This window comes from Rousettus aegyptiacus, unplaced genomic scaffold, assembly GCF_014176215.1.
Source record: "Rousettus aegyptiacus isolate mRouAeg1 unplaced genomic scaffold, mRouAeg1.p scaffold_m13_p_3, whole genome shotgun sequence".
In the NCBI taxonomy this organism is placed as follows: domain Eukaryota; kingdom Metazoa; phylum Chordata; class Mammalia; order Chiroptera; family Pteropodidae; genus Rousettus; species Rousettus aegyptiacus.
Genome location: NW_023416306.1, coordinates 34,896,421 through 34,917,359, shown reverse-complemented (window position 1 = coordinate 34,917,359; position 20,939 = coordinate 34,896,421). Strand labels below are relative to the sequence as shown.

General features: G+C 41.2%; 1 protein-coding gene across 6 annotated transcripts in view; it reads right to left on the bottom strand.

Annotated features, from left to right (window-relative positions):
- Positions 1-20,939, bottom strand: part of FRMD3 (FERM domain containing 3) — a 274,804-nt gene that overhangs the window by 122,333 nt on the left and 131,532 nt on the right. The window contains exon 1 of one of the 6 annotated variants that reach the window (XM_036218190.1): positions 18,639-19,845. The exons of the other annotated variants lie outside the window; for them this stretch is intronic. The gene's annotated coding sequence lies outside the window, so the exon portion shown is untranslated. Of the gene's footprint in view, positions 1-18,638; positions 19,846-20,939 lie in introns of those variants that run through there. 6 annotated transcript variants of the gene reach the window in all.

The window sequence follows — 20,939 nt, the reverse complement described above, 5'->3', positions numbered from 1 at the left end:
CCATTTTACATCTGAGGACACTGGGGAACACAAAGGCTCAGTGGCTTGCCCAAAGTCACACAATACATACAGAGCAAGGAAGGATTTGACCCAGACCCCCACTGGGCTACAGAATCCAGGCTACCACCATGCCATTTTGTCGCCCTGGAGCATTGGTGAGTTCACTAGGACTCTGCTAGAAGGCAGGGTCTCTATGGTATGGAAATGCAATGAGTGGGGTCAGGTGGAACACCTCAACTCTCACAGAGAAGGCGGAAAGCTAGCTGCCTCAGGCCTCAAAGCCACCACGACACATCTGTAAATCAACACAGAAGGGCACTGTGAAAGACTGGGGGAAACCCAGGCCTGGGATTCAAACACAGGCCAGGTGACCGGGGGCGAACTGCCAAGGTGTAAAGTAAGCTGGTTGGACCAGATGATTTCTAAGATGGTTAAATTATTTTTCCTTCTAGAATTCTAAGTGAGAGATGCGTCAGCCAAATCTGATTAAGATAAATACCATTACAACACAGTCCTTTTAATAGCAAAGACCCTTCCAAGCCCTCATCGAGATATTTGATAAGACAAATTTCTGCTTCAGTCAAAGTCGCTGACAGACCCATGGAACGTTTTAAAGATGAAATGTGACCTATAAAAATAAATGAAGAAATTAGAGATGTTAAGTGAGCCACTATTCCAAATCCACTAAAAGTAATTTTGGAAGATCGGTTTGGGCAATGTTACATAATTACCTTTTCATTAGAAACTACTATCATCAGCTTGAAAAGTTGATGAAAAAGCCACTTGCTGGCCTGGGATGCACCGCACTGACTGAAGGACTGAGGTTTATAAGCTCACGTTGTGATATGAAGCCTCAATTTTCCTGAAATCACTTTTGAGTTTAATTTTGAATGGGCGTTGAACCTTTACTTCCTTTCTAAGAGAAGCAATTTTAATGTAGCTCAAAAGGGACAAAACATCAACATGAAATTTATTTTTAGGTTTCTGTAATTGTTTTTAACTCAGGAACTCCAAATGACCAACTATATCTATAACAGCTAAATCCAATGTTTCAAATATAATCAATGGATTTAGTTTCTTTTACAGATTCACACTGTAACCTATCCATCTTACAGAGGCTGCTGCAGGATCAACTAAAGAGACATAACACTTGAGTTCATCATTTTATGATTGAATTGCCAAGTTTTCTGCAGTATGATTTACCCTGGTGGACTACCCCCACTATACATGAGACACACAAAATATATGGGCCAAGGCAATGCCTTCTGATGGCGTGGGACTGAGCTAAACTTAATTTTGAATGGCAGCTAGTATTAGCATTGTCTTCAATTTCACAGGTCCTTGTAGATTCAAGGGAGTTGAGAGGAACAGTATTCACCTCCCAGAATTGGTCTCTGTGGGAGAAAAAGTAAACAAAGAGACAAAGAACTCGATCCTGTCTGCTTTGCGTCTCCTGCAGTCAGTTTTTGATGACGCATTTACTTCATTCAATTCCCCAGTTCAGTGGTAAAGTCAAAAAAATATATCTGTGCATAAAGAAAAATAAAAATCACCTGGCTAAGTCAGTCATAGCTTGTCACCACTGAAACAGTTTGACAGATTTCAATCAATCCTCACTTCTTAAAACTCTAAGCCAAGACATTTTGCTACCTTTTAGATATTGGTTAAGTGAGGAAAAATTTACCAACCCTCAAATACTTAGTGTATCCCTATAAACCCAGGTTTGGAGTTTAAATAGCTACCTTCAGGAAAGAAGGTATGAACATAATCATGATAATTACTATTTATTAAACACTTACTGTACACCAAGAGCTGTTTTACATAATTTGCATTTATTCTGATTACCCACTGAGATCATTAATATTCCTCCCATTTTAGATTTTTAAAATGGACTCAGAAATGTTAAGTTTGTTTTAAGTGTGTCAAACCCAGGTCCAACACCTATGCGCAAGCTGTTGTAGAAATGCAGTTTGCCCATCTGCTTACCATCTCTGTGAGGAGATGGAAGAAAACAATATGTGGATTTGGGAGCAGTATCAAGTGCCCCAGTTACAAGAATTTGGACACTGGAAGGAAGGAACACTGGGTTATTCACTGCAACACTAGGCCTGGGGAAGAGGCAGTTTCATAAAATACAAACCACATATAGATGTCATTGGCTAATTGCCCAGCATTCATATACTCCTTGTCTTTCCTAATAGAACCCAAACTTTATTCAGTTATGCACATCTGTGTACACACACATAACAAATACACACACACGTACATGCAAAGTATGTGAGCCTCAGGACACTATAACCTACCCCCACCAACAGCCTCAAGCTTGGGCCTATTAGGGTAATCCTACACCTCTTGTCTGATTGGTTCAGGAAAGAACACACAATCCAGTAAGGCCAATCAGACATGAGCAGCAACTGACCGAGGTTTCTGGAACAGCTCTTGCTCACTCTTCTGAAAGACCTTCAAGAAGAGACTCTCTCTGCCTTCTGGACACTGTTACACAGAGGCATGAGGTCTGAAACTGCTACAACCATCTTCGAACTTGCTTGAGAATGAAACCAACACAGGGTGAAGTCAAAATATTCACAGGGAAATGGAATTTTTGTCTCCAGATTACTGACCATGAAGCTCATTCTAAGAGTGAACTTCCAGAGAGGCCAATGAAATTCACTGTTGTTTCAGCCAGCATGAATTGGCTTCTGCTCGTTGCAACCAAAATGTTCTCTTGGGAGAGAAGGGCAAACCAATGCCTCAGACCAAGTAGAATTACACAGAAGAGGACAATAGAGCAGGTGTGAAACACAATCACAGAGGGTGTCGACTAATGAACCAGAGAACCGAGTCCATCTATTCAGCCCAGTGTTTTTGTGTTTTTAAGTTGGGAAACTGCACATAACATCTGGATGCTGGCTGCTCTTGAAAAGCTGGAGGGTCTGGAAGCTGAACCGTAAAGACTGCTGCAACTCAGCATCAGTTGCCCCTTCTGTGTTAAATGAACCCTGGAGGCTTCAGAAGGGTCCCTTGAAAGAGTTTCCTTGCAGGTGCTTGGGTGCATCCTCACAGCCAGGAAAAGTCCCCAGCAGACAGTGATTTGAGCTTCCCTATAAGTCTGTGCAGCCACTGAAGTCCTAGGATCCGAAGGAGGAAGGGCCCGGTGCAGACTAGAGACAGTAGGATCACTGGGATGAAGGGAGCAGGCAACAGCCAGAAGAATCAGAAGCACGGACCCAGGACGCTGGGTAAAGTTCATTCTGGGGTTGGCACTGTGCCCTTAGGAACCCTCACTGATGAACAGAAGTGAGACTGCCAGATGTCTTTTTCTGGTAATAAAGGTTGTGAGGTTCTTGTTCAAAGAGCCCTATTGCTTGGCACCTTATGCTAACAGGAGTTGCTCTTGAAAAGGGGCAGCCTCCACAAACATACATCTGGGACAAGCATCTCTGATGATTCTTTTGAGAAGAAAGAATCTGGTTCCCATCTGGATACCTAGAAACTGCAAAGGGGCTTGTAGACGATTAGAAAGCCCTAAACGACAATTGAAAACAGTTTTTGCTGCCAAGGGCATGTCTTCCAGGGACAGGTAGTTTCACTTCTTACATAAATAAAAGACCTCAATCCATTCGCTTCATAGGTAGATGAACAAAGAGTAGTAATGAGAAACTGATGACCTAAACAGTTCTGCTTCTACTGTTAAGAACAAGTAGTGGTTAATTTAAGAAAGATTGCAGCTTGACTGCACAGCATAAAAATGCTCTCTGTTTATACCTCTGCTAAAAAAAAATTCAAGCATATTTGTGTAAATTCATTCATTTCATTATGGTAGGCATCACAGCTTTAACCAAAACAAAGCATCTCTTTAGAAAGAAATTAGCTTTTATAATTGAACTTTAAATAACAAGTGATATATTGCTTTACTAATTGTCCCTTCCCATCGCAGACAGTAATTGGTATTTGAATTTGGCTGTGATAAACATACAGAAAATTGTGTCATTGCAAAACAGTAAGAAAAGAAATAATATTAAAGCTGTTTAAATGGGGAGAAATGTAAAGAAAAACAAGACTAGAGAAATCTCTCATGGTTGAATCTATGGTTCTCACACAGAAATTAAACGTTGCTTTGACCAAGTAATATTCCTTTGTAAATACATACCACATTTTTTTATCTAACATCCATTGATGGACACTTAGGTTATTTCCATATCTTGGCTATGGTAAATAATGATTTGTGTTTTTCAAATATTTTTAGATATATGAAGGATAAAACCAAGATCTGGAGAAGCTGAAGTACCTAATCCTGATACATGTCCATAATACAGTGATCGTCAGTATATCATGGCTAAGATAATTGAAAATATAGGCTACATTGATTAAAGGCATTCTTATGCACGATAAATATTAATAAGTTGGGGCAAGGGAGGGGCATGGCTATGACTGTAGCAGTGACCTAAAAACCAGAAAATAACAGAACAACTACCAAAGCCAGACACTTATTGGAAAAATAAAAAATCAACAGTTGCTTGAAAGTGAGCATTTGGCTTTAAAAATAAAGGCAAGACACAAGTGGCCCTAGCCCAGCCAGGCTCTTTGGCAGAGACTCAAAACCCAAATACCTATCTCAAGTCCGTAGCAGCCCCGACACACTCTGAGAAGACAGAAATACACTGCCATCCTCATATCAAGAGGCTATCACAGGGAAGATTAAAAGGGCCCTAAAGAAGACAAAGAAACAGTGCAACCATAAGAAGATGAAGCAACTAGATCAAGTTGGCCACTTCACTGCCTGGGTCCTGAATGGGGCCTTCTCGAGGAGTGTCATAGCTGAGTAAGTAGGTGGGGTGGCTTCGAATTAGTAATGTTTCCTTCCCTTTACTTTTCTTCTGGGTATTTTCCACCCTCTGTGTTCTGTGGCTTTCATTCTAAAAGACGCCATGCGTGTCTGTGCTAAGGCGCAGGGTTTGTTGCTCCTCTGACACACAGATCCATCCCAACATTTGGGAAATCATATTTGATGCGTCAGCTCTTAGCAATTTCTGCCACTGCTCAGTGCTCAGTTCTTCCTTTCCCTTCTTTTTCTTCTTCCTGTTTCAGGGCCTAGTGCCACTGCCAGGCCCAGTTCTTGAAGGCACTCAACTCTGAATAATTTAAAACTTTTCCAACTCTAGTGCTTTCTAATATTTCAACAAACTATTTTTTTTATCTTGTGCTGAGGAAACCAATTAAGCATAGAACCCCTTTATTGTCCTATTTTTCTGTCAAAAGCCTTGGGCAGAAGGATCTCCCGATTTCTGAGAATAATCTGATAGGCCAGCTCTTGACCCACCAAAGATGGTGGGATAAAGCGCCAGAACAAGAGCTGCTGAATGGTTTATGAAGCAATTCAAAGCCACTTACACCATCAGGCTTTGCTCGGGTAGGGAAAAAGTTCCCCTCAACCTAGGCCAATAAAAAAGGAAAACTAAACAGAGACAGAGAGATGAATTTGAGAAAATTACACATATGGCCCAAATATATCTACGGCTCAGTCTTTGCATACCTCAGACACATTTAAAGAGGAACAGGTCAACATCAAAGGTACACAAAAAGAAATTCAATTCTTCACTATTAGTTTTCAAGGAACATTAACGAGGACCCAAGGTTTAACCCACAACATTTCCCAAAAGCCCCTTAGGCTCTCCAAATTTTCTAGTACCCTCCTGGTGCTGTAAGACTCTTGCCCCAGAATTCCCTCCCCAATGCCAAACCCACGAGGCTTTATCTTTTATCTCCCCATCCCCTACCTTTCCCCTATTAATATATGGGTTGGTAGCTTCATTTACAGTAAAAAAAATATATATATATCTTCCCAAGAAAGGGGAGGAGGGAGAAACAGAGAAGGCCAAGGCAGACAGTGGCTTGAACACTTGTGTGTGCCTAGAACCACAGAGGTAATGTGGTCTTAAAACACACTCTACAGTGCATATCACTGTCATATTCAGCATAGCTTGCCCAAGAAAGCTTCTGACAAAGTTGAGAAGACTGGGAACAGAATGGGAAGACTGGGCAGGGACAGAGGAGATCCCACTGGACAACAGGTCAGTCCCAGACTACCTCCCACTCCTTTGCATACACATATCTAGATATGGCCTACCCCACAGGAAGTCATAACTCAGTATGATATGACAAAGGTCATAACTATTACAAGAATAACAGCCACAAATCAGTGAGTGTTAACTATAAATGAGGACCCATGTTAATGACTGCACAGAGATTATGTCATTCACTCCTCCCGACAACCCCAGCACCAGCCTTATTTGGGTGGATGACCTTCTAGAAATGTTCAACATCTACCCACCTCCATTCCTCATTCTTCCAAGTTGCGTTTTTTCTCTCTCAAACTCTCCTCTTTATTCTGGCAAGATCAAATTGGCATGATCCATAACTTCCAGTCTGTGAAGGCATGATACCTTACTTCGATAGTGTCATTCTAGAAGATTCTCATCAGTAGTCAGGCGATAAACTCGCCTGAAGCCCACACAGCCTCTGAAACAACCCTCTGTGTGCTAGGGGGATTCCTGCATGCACACACACACACGCATACACACATACAAGAATGATTTATCCCAAATATTTAAAGACTGAAAGGCGTAGGCTGGGTTCTCCAACTATCACACACATACCCTTTTTTCAAGTGATCAGTCAGAAAGGAAGAAAAACATCTTGGTGATATTTATATCTCTTGACTACACAATAACCCCAAGCCAAGAGTGTTTTGTTTTTTTTATGAAACTAAAGATATAAAGAATGATTGATGTGAATTTTATCAGCTATAATGAACCAGCTTTCTTCTTTAACCATCCTCTGCCCCTTTTTTTCTTTTTCTTTAGTCTTTGCAGCAGACAGGAGCTTCCTAAAGGAAGGAAAATATTAGATGCAATCCGCCAGCTCCTTACACCTGGAGAACATTTGGTCCATTGTTTGGCAATGAGCAACACAGAGCCTAATGGTACTGTATAAACACTTAAGAATGCACAGAAACACTCAAAAACAAGTACAAAAGAACCCCATTCAGGGATTCACGCTGAGGAAGGCACGTGAAGATATTCAAAACACAACGTAAAATGAAAAAAAAAAATCAAGGCAGAACAAAAGATGTTGGTAAAATTCCTATTTTTATACATATGTGCACATTTATACACATGCATTTATATAACCTACAGACAAAATAAAGGTAAATGCCGATGGTGGTATCCGTGAGATAAGAGTCAGGTTGTTTTCAGTTTTTCTTTGCGCCTATTTGCATTTTCCAACTTTTCTACAAATTATAAGCATTAGGTTGGTTATCAGCGTATTATATTTCTTTCTGATCACTTTTTAATCACTGATATTTAATATTTAATCACTGGTTGATTCTTTGAACATAATAAACAGACTCTCCTCTCACAGGCCAATGGCTAGAAGTTAGCTCACAACTCACAAACCAGAATTCCAATTATTATCATATTATCCAGAAGTGCTTCCTCCTTTTCCTTCAGGAAGTAAGAGAAGCAAGAGACAAGTGGCTGGGTATAGCAAAGATGCCTCTGATCTGAAAGTCCCAGTACAGGCTGAGAGTTCCCCGCCTCTGCCAACTGATGGCCCTGGACAAGTTACCAACCTCTCCGAACTCCAGGGGCCCAGGTGTGCAATAGTGGGCCGGCCCAGATGATGGTGAAGTTCATCCCAGATCCGAGTTCAGGCAGCTCTGGGTTTCCACACTGTCTCCTCAGCAGAGGGCTGCTCCACATTGGCTAAGGCTCATGTTGATTTATTTGCATCTAAATGCGGTTAGTGGAGGCCCCTGAAAGCTGCATGCTAGGACAAGAAAGGAACAGCTCAGGGATGAGAGACAATGTTGAAAGTGTGCCTTACCCTTTCTCCAAGCCAATGCCTGCAATGAAGGAGGGACCAGAGTTGACAGCGGTTTTCAGTTTGATAAGTTTCTTGGAAATGGGACAGGGCTGCATGACTGGCTCTTTCTGTCCTGATGAAAATTCTCCAATTTCATTTGGTCACAGCTTAAATCAAGTAGTAACTTACGGGGTGGAGTTCAGGGAAATGGGTAAAGGGGGTGAAAGTATACAAATTTCCAATTATAAGACAAATAAGTTGTGGGGATATAATATACAGCATGGTGACTATAGTAAATATTGTATTATATATTTGAAAGTTGCTGAGAGAAGATTTTTAAAGTTCTCACACAAAACAATAAATGTAACTGTGAGGTGATGGATATGTTAACTAACTTTATTGTGATAATTGTTTTGCAGTGTGTGTGTGGGGGGGGTATGTGTGTGTGTGTATGTATAAAACAAATCATTACATTGTGCACTTTAAACTTACACCATGTTATTTGTGAATTATATCTCGACAAAGCTGGAGGGGAATAAATAAGGAAATACCATGTCTAATCTCTAATGTGAACTAGTAAAAAGTAACTTATATTTCATTTTACATATTCGGTTTCTCACCCTTTGCAGCAATTCTACCATATTCCATATCTTATCCCCACTCTCCCTGACATACACAGTCTGAAAAGTTAATCATGACACTGATGCAAGGTAGCCGGGGTTAGGAGTCAGAAAAACAGGTAAATCGTATTGGTTAGGAACTGCGAGCATCTTTCAGACTTCGTAGAACACACAAAACAGTCCTTCTCTACTTCTTCTGCCTCCAGGCATATACAACGCCCCAACTTTTCCTGCTTCCCCCTTCTCCCTACACCTACTAGCTCCTATCTCTTTCTATAATGGGACACCCAATCTTTCCTCGCTTTCTACATGCCCAAAAGTTGGAAGATGAGAAGGGCAAAAGTCAGAGACTACCAGAGCCATAGAATACTCCATGATGAACCAAAGTGTCTCAGAGGACAAGCCTAGAAGCCGTAACTCTGGGTCCAGTGCTCCACCGCAGAGCTGGCACATACATGCTCTGTGTAACTGGCTTCTCGGGAGTAAAGTCCCCACAGCTACCAATCACTAGTTAATTTTAAAGATCTCAAGAAAGGAAGACGAGGTGGCTTTTCCTCCTGTAAGCCAAGGAAAAGTCCTGGTAATAACCCTCCCAGACCAGAATACATCTCTCAATCCATGAATGCTGCTCCCCGCCACCACTCCCCATGTTATATGCTATAGCTCAGAAAGTTACTTCCTTGGGCATTGGACACTGAACAGTACATTGAAGGGTCCTTTTTTTGGTGTTAGTTAATGTCAGTGAGGACGTACTCTACTGACAAGAACATGCAAATGCAGACATGTAAACTGTACGGATCTGTTGTTCAAGTGGCTGACTTTTTGTTTTTTGTTGTTATTTGTTTAGGTATAGTTTGTTTGGGGACTGTTGTTGTTTCTTTTGCTTCATTTTCCATATTTCTCATTTCATTTTATCACTCAAATACTCTGCAAAATCCTCTACTACCGTGGTTTCGCCCATGACATTCCCCTGCACGAACAAAGCAGAGTTCCTCTCTAGCTACCAAAATTCTGTTATGAATGTGTTCACCTGCTCATGGTAGAGGAGTCACTGCAGGATCTGCCCCTACATTAGAGCCCTCACGAACTACCTCAAGGGCTACTTCAATGACACCTCTGTCCTCTGACCTCAACTGGAAATTGATGAAACACCAGCTTGGTCCTCTCCTATTATTGTCATGTATGATTGTATAACTCTAGTTTTATCACTCCTCTCAAGGCGTCTGCAGGCATGAAGGTGAACTTCTTCTATGCCAGGATCCCAGAGAGTAGCTGCAATTGAGGTGGGCTGCTGAGCGCAAAGGCCATGAAGATGACAGCAGAGGGTGCTTTAAAAGGACACAATATAGAACCCAAAACAAGAAGCTGGACATGTAGAACTGAATGCCTGCTCTTGCTTTTGCAAGTTACTGGTCTGAGAATGGGATCTGCTTCCCCGCTCTCAGTGCCCTTAGCTTGCATCTTCCTTTCCGGCATTTTACTCCATCCCATTGGATACTCATTTATTAATAAGCTCCTAATTGCTCTCTGATGGAGGCTCTCTTCCTTGCCACCTAACTTCTGCCCTCCCCCAAGGGAAATAAAACCACCTCATCAGCAGAAGCAAATCTCTACCAGCTTCTCATGTTGGTTCAGAAAAGTTTCAACAAGAACTTCTGTAAGGGACTGTGAGACTGCTCAAAGTGGGTGTAACACATTTTTGTATACAATTACAACCATCCAAATTTCTCAGTAAATACAAACATTTTTAGCTCATATTATGTGCCTGGCACTGCACTAAGCCATTTACATGTATTAGCTCATTCAGCCTCACAAACACCTTGGTGGGACCACTGTTATTACTCCCTCCTCCATACAGATGAGGAAACAGGCTCAAACAACAAATGTGAGCTGAACCCAACACTCGAACTCTTTTCCACGCCTAACTTCTGTTCTTTCCCACCGATTCACAGGTCCTCAAGTGTTGGGGGGCATATTTGAGAACTTTCAGTAAGCGCTTCTGTTACCTAAACAATAAATCCGAGTTTTCCCAAGTAGTCACTGGACTAGGTGTGAAAGTGATGGACAGACATCCACCTCTCGATTTTCTACGGACAGCCTTCCCTCCAGGTTGGGACCCCCACCTACTCTTGTTCTCTCCACACAAAGCACAAAGCTGCCTCTGTGTCTTCTTGATTTTTCACCAGGATCCTTCCTTTCACAAATGAAAGGACAGGGAAACTAAATTCTCTTTCAGAAAACAACAGAATAATGAGGCCAAGCCAGCCTGGAAGGGTGAGTTGCTTAGTAACTGGGATCACGTATCCCTGTGCCCCAGAGGCAAATGGTGCCTCTGCTGGCCTCAGGGTGTTTCAGAGCGTGATTTAATGACACTGCTCCTCCCTGGAATGCCTCAGAATGTTTGGGACAGGAATGAAAATCCTCATCTTCTCCTTTCCTCCAGGGTTGTAACATCACCTGCCCATTAGAGACCTGGCTAATTAAACAGTCAATTCCCATCTGTGTCTAAGCCTTCAGGCCATTTTCTCTACCAAGCTTTTGACAAAGTCATTTTTGAATAGATAAGAGGAGGCTAACCATAATAATTTCAGTTAATGTATTAGAGGTTTAACTTTTTAATGCTAGCTTGTTCACCCTGTAAAAATGTATTAATCCTCAACTGAAACTGACTTCCTAAAATATTTTACTGTGGAAATCAGTCTTCATTAATACGGGGAGAAAATGGCTAGAGAGAGGAAGATTCTACTCATGGAGACCTGCTATGGGCAAGCTAGGTGCTTTACCTACAGTATCCAATCTAACAATACTCTGAGGTAACCTCATTTTACACTTGAGGATGCTGAGGCCCAGAGAAATACTAAGGAACTCCCCCAAGATCGAACAGCTAATACTCAAACCTCCAGTTTGATTTCGTTCCAAAGTACATGTTTCTCCCATCCCATCATCCTATCTCCTTTGTACGTTCATAAATTTCTCAGCAGTGCAGTGAAAGCGTGCGGGAGGCAGATTGCAGTTTTAAATAAGATGGTCATAGTAGGCCTCCTTGGGTGGCTAACGTTTGAGCAGATCTGAAGGACACGGAGGCATTGGGTATAGAGATGAATTTGGGAACTGCATCTCAGGCAGGGAGAAGAGGTAGGTCAAAGGTGTTAAGGCTGGAGTGTCAGGAGGGGTCTAAGGAACGTCAGGGGAGGCTGGAATGAGGCTGGAGCAGAGGGAGCAAAGGGGATAAGACTAAATGAGGTCAGAGAAGTGAAGGTGGCCTGATCCCAGAGGACCAAGGGCAAGGTAGATCCCAATCAACTCCCAACTTACTCTAATGATGACTTGAAGAAGTATTATCTTCTAATTCCTCAGGGAGGTGGGGGAGGGAGGCAGGGAAGGAAGGAAGTCCTCAGAAGTACAACTACTGTGGCAGATATCCCTTTGTAAAACTAGGGTGGCTTTTTGTCTAGGTACATGGAGGGGTGGAAGAGAACCACAAATTTGAGTTTCTTAGTTTAATATCTTAAAGTAAGTAGGTTTAGGTACAACTATTTCACTAAAACTCACTATTATACAATATTTTATCTCAAAGGATAAACATTAATATGCAGTTTTTCACCTCATTCATTAATCCATGCCAAATTTTGAGTTCTATATGCAGAAGCCATCTATGAGCCAAGCTATCCATCCACGTTTTAACTCAGGTAATCATGATTCTTCAAAATCTGCAGTACTTCTAGAAGTAATATATGCACAGAAATGGACTTCTATCAGATAATTTTCAATACATAAGGCAGGACTGTTTTAGCTGCCCTTCTCATTTAAGTAAATACTTCCATTGACATGACATATATACGGTTAAGTACACAAACCACAAGTACACAGCTCTATAAATTTTTATAAAGTGAGCAAGTCTATATAACCACCACATAGATAGAGCAATAAACTACTTGCTGAAAAGCCTCTTCCTACCCTTCAGTCATTACCTCCCCCAAAAGTATCCACTACTGATTTCTATCATCACTTTTGCCTATTTCTTAATATTAAGTGAACAGACACCTATAGTAGTGTTTTTGTGTGTGCTTTAGTTCAGAATTTGATATTCATATATGCTGTTGTATTCATTCATTCACTTTATTGCTCTACAGTATTTACATTGTATAAATATATGATCCATTAATCCATTATATTGTTGATGGACATTTGGATAGTTTCCGGTTTTTGGTTATTACAAATAATGCTGCTACATATGAACATATGTGTACATATCTTTCGTGAACACATATAACTATTTCTACTGAGTATATACCTAGGAGTGGAAATGCTAAAACACACAGTACGTGTATGTGTACCTGTAGTAGATACTGCCAGTGCTTTCTTAAGTGGTCGGACCACTTAATGTTAAGACAAACAGAAAGGCAACCTTCCCCACATCATCGATACGGTCTTTGCCATGACTGAGAGGAGAGTAGCCTTTGCAAGCAGCCGAACATGTTGTCTAAATGCTGCCTTCAACATATTTCAACATCAAAATATGGAACAAATAAAATTACTGCAATTGGCAGGTAGTCTTCAGTATCTAGTAGGCTATAAATAACTCTGCCCAACAAGTCAATTCATTCAGCTATGTATGGCTGGCTATATTCTGAAATTAAATGATCCTATCGAGTGTATCAAAGTATAAATCCATCTTCTGAGGCTGCCAAAGAGTAAGAATCTTAAAATTATGTAGGCTCCAAAACCATTTTTTCTCATGCTTTATGGTATAGAAATCTAGAGAACCAGCCATCTATTTTTCCAGGTGCCAGAGCAGAATGAAAGGTCCTTTCAGTGGAGAATGCTGGCCTGAATCACAGCCCCCTGGCATCCAGGCACAAAAAAAGTGTGCTGACCCCTGATGGGCAGAAATACAAGGACACGCCTGCACGTCTGGTGGCTATGCACAGCATATGGATCCTACTTTAATAAACAATACAGCTAAAAGTTGAACTCATTAATACAAAGTAGAATGGTGGTTACCAGAGGCTGGGGATGGGGGAAATGGGGAAATGTAATCAAAGGGTACAAACTTTCAGTTATAAGATAAATAGGTTCTAGAGACCTAATATACAGTATGGTGACTATAGTTAATAATACTGTACTGTATATTTGAATTTCACTAATAAAGTAGATCTTAAGTGTTCTCACCACACACACAAAAAAAATAATAACTATGCAAAGTGATGGATGTGTTAATTAGCTTGATGTGGTAATCATTTCACAAAAGTATATGTATTACAACCCATCACATTGTACACCTTAAATATATGCAATTTTTATTTGTTAGTCATATTTAAATAAAGCTGGGGGGGGCGGAATTAGATAAAGGGAAATAAACAAACAAAAATACAGCTTTTCTGCACTTCAGGCACTCACCCAACAGAAAATTCAACTATAAAATGTTTGTGATCTGCCCTTGTCAAAGGCCTGCTTCAGGTATTTAACAGAACCATACTGCCTGCCTGTTCCTTAGGTTCTCCCAGTGCATTCATTTAGATCATCAGAAACCCATGGGCATGAACCTTATTATTATAACTTCTCACAGAAGTGCTTTCACTCATCTCAACTGGGTGACAGATAATTCTTTAACTCTCAAAGAAAGGCAACAAGAGAAATAACTATTCAAGAAATAACTATTCTATCTCTTGCCAGAATGTAGTAGAAGATAGTGTCCATTATATTACCCGAGGCCTGTTATAAGACTTGAGGCCTGTTATAAGACTTGATATAATAGTTCTTCCGAGAAATGGTAGAACTGTAGTCCCAGCAGGAACCAGCCAGGAGGACCATGCGCAGCATTTGAGATTCTCTCTCTGCTCCATCTTCCAGAAAGCTTAGAGTTAAGGTTTGTGTTCAAGTGAAATAACTACACATCATGCACACACACAAATTCAAAAGGCAAATCTAGAGAGACAGAAAGTAGATTAGTGGTTGCCTGGGGCTGGGTGTGGGAAGGGGGAGTGACTGCAAACAGGCACGAGATTTCTTTTCTGGGTGATGGCACTGTTCTAAAATTAGACTGTGGAGAAGGCTACATAACTCTGTAAATTTGCTGTTAAAAGTCACTGAACTATACTCGAAATGAGTAAATTTAAAGGTATTTAAAGTATATCTCAATAAAGCTGTTTAAAAAATCAGATGATTATGGACCTAAATGTGAAACGTAAAACAAAGCTTCTGGAAGAAAACAGAATGTTGTCATGATCTTGCAGTAGGCAGTGATTTTCTTAAATAGAACACTAAAAGTGCTGAAATGGACTTCATTAGCATTAAGAATGACTATTAGACAAAGGATATCACTAAGACTGTGAAGAGGTAAGCCACAGGCTGGGAAGAGATATCTGACAAGATTCATTTCCAGAATATATATTTTTAAGACACTCTGACAAAGAAACAAAAAGACAAATAACCTAATTTTAAAATGGGCAACGGATTTGAACAGGTAGTTCATGAAAGAAGATTAAACATCTGTCTGGGTACTACACACGAAAAAGTACACAAATGTCACGGCTATCTCAATTCCTAGTTCTGTCTCTGTGCCTTTCAATTCATTCAGTGGTATTTCTCTCTGTTGTCTGTTTTGATAGTCACATGTGCCAAAACTCCAACAGGAAGCAGAAGGTACACTCAATTTAGAATATTTCATGGTTCCTTTGCCAAAGGGATTGTTTCCGTGGGTGAGTTGGGTGGAGGGACACCACTAAAGATAGTGCAGGAACTGGGTGTGGAGCAAGAGAACTGTCACCCCGGCATACATGCTTGTGTGCATGCGCGCGCACACACGCACACACGCACACACGCACACACGCACACACAAACACACAACCAAGTATAAAAGATGAGGGAGAAAGCAGGTCTTCGGACCCATTGGAGAGTCACATAGAGTACCAGCCTCCAGAAGAACAGCTGCCACAAGTCCAGGACACAACCAGCCCAAAGCCACCTTACAAGGAAGGAGACCTCACTCTTTTGTTCATGTGGCCTCCTATCTGGGAGCCCCCGTTGATCGAACCCAACTGAAAGGCAAAGAACAAGGTAGCTCTTGTACCAATGTCATCAATCAGGTCAGCTTTCTGGGGCAGAGAAGGCAGACACTGATGCTGGAGGGGAAAATGGAAAAGATCTGGTACTCCATTGTAAGCTGCCTAGAATCCTTGCTAAAATATGCAGGAAACAGTGAAATATACCACAACAAATAAAACTGCTCCTGGAACAGAAAAAGCAGATTCTTTAGAGAAATTAGCATTTCATATGTAATCTGTGAAGGAGAAGAAAGAGGGAAAAGGGTAGCAGTTCATGATTATACACCCAACCAAGATAAGGCCCTGTATAATTTGTTTTCTATAGATTGGACATGGAGTTGACTCATGTCCAAAAGTGAATTAGATATCCTCAGGAGTAAAACAATACAGCTTCTTGAAAGGGACTGTTTCTCCTCAAATTTACTTCAGAGCCACATCTGGGCACTTTGAGAAGGATTATCCAACAGAGATATAAAGTGAATCTGCTCTTCAACAGGTACTTCTTAGTTTGAACAGCCTAGAAGAGACCTCTCCTCTGGTCTCCCATCACAACATACTTCTTCGACCATGCCCCCACGAGCCCACTCTCTTCTCTCTTCAGCGCTCAACCTTCTCAGTTCTCAACCACTGTTTCCATTAGTGCAGGATCCAAGATGTTGTCTACATTGATTTTCTTAAAAGGCTTTAAAAGTGTCCATCAAGAAGCACACTGACACATTGTTCCATTTCACGAGCCTCAGTCTCAAGGTGATCTGGGACAAAAGCTCAGTTGCTTCCTATTCTAAACCTCTCTATATTACGGTGCAAAGCAAAACCAAGCTGTCTGGTGCAGAAGGCTCCTCCAAACCTGAAATGATCTTGTATGTTTATCAATGTATATTTCTTTTGTCTTCTCCACTAGAATTAAGGCTCATGTGAACAGAGATCTTGTCGTCTTGTTCATCATGTATCCTCAGAGCCTCTCACAGTGCCTAGAACCTAGTAAGTTAAACGTATGCTAAATAAATGAGTCACTGGATGTGACATCCTTTGACTTTTTCTTTGGCAACTCTTGGCCTTAAGTCTGCCACCCACTCTAATTCAGCTGCCTTCATAACACAGAAGTCCACTTGTAATAAGTTAGAGACTAAAGAATGTCCCTAAAATATTCCTCTCTCTGAAACGCTATCTGACCAGCTGCAGAAACAGAATCTATCATCGTGCTTCACATCACAAATTCCATGCTCCCTTCCTAGGGACAACATTGGGCTAAGCCAGCCAGCTCAACAGTCCACATGCAGCCATCTGAGCACACTATTTCAACCCACAGCATCTTCGTAACCACCTACCAAATTCCACTGCGTTTTCCTCCCACTCAGACCTCTCTAATGCTCACCACACAAACAAAAATACCACGACTTCTGCCACAGACGTTGACCACTGATAAAAATCAAACTATTGAGCACTGAAAAATAATCATACATTTATAATTTTTAAATTGAAAGGGACATTAGAAGTCATCTGGTCCAATAGCTTTCGAGCTTTCTGACCACAACTCACAGTAGGATACACACGTTACATCACAACTGAGTACACATATTCTTTCAACAAATATATTTTGAGTTGGTACATGTGCCAAGCACTGTTCTATATGCTAGAGATAAAACAGTAAACAAAGCAAATTAAAAAAAAAAAAAAACCGTGCCTGCTCTCATGGAGTTTACAGTCTAATGTAAACTCACCTCTGTATGTGTGTGAATGAGTGTGTCTTTTGTTTGCTTGCTAGTTTAATGCTGATCACAACACTCTAAATTATTTCTCAGACTCACTAATGGGTCACAACTCATAGCTTGAAAACTCCTAATCTGATCCTACTTTTCATTTTTCAGATATGAAAATAGGTGTAGAGAAAGTGAAGACAGTGAGTTTGACTTAAAACCATTAGCTAGCTGAAAGTGCCTGCTGACAGGCAAGTGGAAGTGTCTAGCAGACATTTAAATATACAGATGTGACGCTCAGAGACTATTTTAGAATGGAGGTACAGACCTGGGAGTGGAATGAATGAAATGTTGCTCAGAAAATGTATAATTTTTTTAAAGACTTTGTTGCAAGATGCCCTAGAGAACATCAGCATTTAGGACCATCCAGAGAAAGAATAGCAAGACAATCATAAAAACTAAGGGAGTGGCACGAAGAAAGTTCCAAGAAGGGTTATAGTATCCATATTGCAGAGGCAAAATAAGGCTGATAAGCGTGCATTAGACTTGGAAATTAGGAACATCTGGTGACAGTTTCTTCCTAGAGTAATTATAATGAGATGTGGGCAGGAGATAGGCTGAAGAGGACTGAGACATTAAGTCAGCAGTCTCCAACCTTTTTGGCACCAGGGACCGATACTCTTATGAGAATCTAATGCCTGATGATCCAAGATGCAGCTAGGCAGCAATGTTAGCACTAAGGAGCAGCTGCAAATACAGATGAAGTTCCGCTCACCCACCCACTGCTCACCTTCTGTTGTGCGGCCCAGCTCCTAACAAGCCACAGACCAGTACTAGTCTGTGGCCTGGGGGTTGGGGACCCCTGTATTAAATGAAAACTGTGTCTTCAACAAGCTTGACAAGAAAAGGAAAGAGTCAGCAACAGCACAATAACTTGAGGAGAGATCAGAGGGTAGGAGAAGGGTATTTAAAATAAGAACACAGGGATATATTCACAAGGCCGAGCAAACTGAGATGGAAAGCTAAATGTTAAAGAGACAAGCGCAAAGGGATATTATTAGACAAGGGTGTTACAAGACTATAGGTAGAGAGATCAGGTGTGAACAGAAGAAGAGAAACCTTTTCTGTGGGGAGAAAGCGAGTTGGGAGGCAGATGTAGTGAATTGTAGTGGCCATTTCAAAATATACGCCAATAGTGAAGCATGAATATCAATTATATCTCAAAAAATCTATTTTTAATCATAGTACAGACTCCTGGGCCCCACCTTCAGAGTTTTTAATACAATAGGTCTTGAGTAGGGGGTCCTTGAATTTTTATTTCTAAGAAGTTTCCGGGTGTGTGTGTTTCCTATTGCTGCTATAAGAAATTACCACAAATTTAGTGGCTTAAAACAACATAAATGTATTACCTTATAATTCTGGAATTAAGAACTTTAAGTCCAAACTGGGTATAATCAAGCTGTCTGTAGGGCGTCATTGCTTTCTGGAGGCTCTTGGGGAGAATGCATCTTCTTACTTCTTCCTGCTGCTAGAGGTCACCTGACTTTCTTGGCTCACGGCCTCTCTCCTTCATCTTCGAGGATAGCAATAGCGATGGCAGGATGAGTCTTTCTCCCGTTGCATCACTGTCACTGACTGTTCCGTTGCCCTCCTCCACATTTAAAGACATTGTGATTACACTGGACCCACCTGGATAATCCAGGATATGCTCCCTACTTGAGATCAGCTGCTAAGCACCTTAATGACTCGTGCTACTTTATTGCCCATTGCCATGTAATTTACCCGACTCACAGGTTCCAGGGATTAGGATGTGGACCTCTTTGAGAGGCCATCTTTCTGCCTATCACACCAAGTGTTGCTGATGCTGCTCATCCGAGAATCACTGGTCTAGTGTGCTGCTGGATAATGATGGGATTTCACGACCACAGGCTCCAAGAAGGGCAATGAAGGAAGAGCAAGTGAAGCCAAACAATAGGAAAGGGTGAACCAGGGACGCAGGAGGGGACTCAAGACAAGAAAGACTGGACCAGGGACCACCAAATTTAAACAGTCATTAGAGTGAGTCTCCCAAAGCTCACACAAAGAGAGGAACAGAGTAAACCACAGGGGTCGTGGTAAAGAAACTTCCCAGGTGAGAATGAAAGTTCTCATTCTCACCTGGGAAGGTTCCAGGTGGAAATCATTCCCTTCTCCAGTGCTGCTCTGTCAAGGAAATTCACTGAATGTTGACTAAAAAGAACCAAATCTAAAAATATAAATACTTCCTACAGGACACATTAGTTAAATATATTTGGAGAGGTACGTTAAGATTTCTGATGGTGGTAAGACAAAAAAAAAAAGCCATTGCTAATTTTTATTCTGGGGAGTTTTACATTCCTAGAGAACTTGACTTTTGAAATATTCATTGCTTCTAAATAGTTTATAGCTGAGTTTGTTTTTGCTTTAACGTCTTTTTAGTTTGAAAAGAGAGGAGCCTTGAAAGAACATATTTGTTAAAAGTACTTTTTTTTTTATTGGGCATTATATTGGGTTCCCAGTCTCATAAGCACGTTACGCGCAAAAGAAATTATCACAGGTTTTACGATAAGAGGCTGCTCTGTGTGTGTGTGTGTGTGTGTGTGAGAGAGAGAGAGAGAGAGAGAGAGAGAGAGAGAGAGAGAGAGAGAGAGGTGTGAGGAGGGGTACGGTGAAGAGCAGGACAGGAAAGATCTGGGAGGCATGCTTCATATTGCTTTCAACTTATTCTGAAAAGCACTAACATCCACCGACTTAACTCTCTCTCATCTGAATTTGTTTTATTTTTATTAGTATTTTAAAGCAAATGTTCTATTTCATACCAGGTCTTTGAGGCACTTCTCTTTCAGAAATGAGAGTGAGTTGAACTATGCCACAACACAACCGGAGCAAACCATGCACTAGAAACTACATGTTCCCTCCATGTGAAGAGTTATCTGTGGCCTAAAATGGAAATTCACAGCCTTCTCCTATTTCTCCCCATAAAACAGATCCACTTTTTTTTTTGGGGGGGGGGGGACAGTGTCTTAATGACTCTGTTCCCAAAATGTTAAGAGACCCAAGTTCCTATGCTGGCTCTCCCACCAACATCTAGGGAAGCCCTGTGGAAGGCTATTCCTGCAGCCCCTTCCCACTGAGTCTAAGCGTGGGCGCCTCCTAACCAATTAGGCAATATTTAAGGACAAAAATAATATAAGGACGTGACAAGCTCCCCTATACCTAATGACAAAACATTTCTGAGGTGTAAGCAAACGTACACTTGTGAATAAATATTTCAATTTTAGAATACGTTTTTGCTACCACACAGAGCTTCATTTTCATTCGCCAAATGGCTCTTTGATTTCCCTCACCTCAACAGAACTCTGGGGTCACCTGGAAGGAAGAGGAACTCCATTTGATGAAACATGCGGATTGCTTCAGCCAAAACAGATGTTTGCATCATCACTTAGCCATGTATCACCAGCAAACAGCTGGGAAGTGTTTCGTGTTGCCAAGTACAACAGAAAGAATTTAAGTGTGGAACAATTAGAGACGATCAGCATGGAGAAGGTAGAAAAACAAGAAAAGTCTTAAAGTTACAGAACATGCTTAAGTCATCACAATAACACAGATGATGTTTATGTACTAGACGCCCCCAATTAGGCATGGCTTAGGCCAACAGGACAGAGAAGGAATGCTTGAGCAAAGATGCAGAA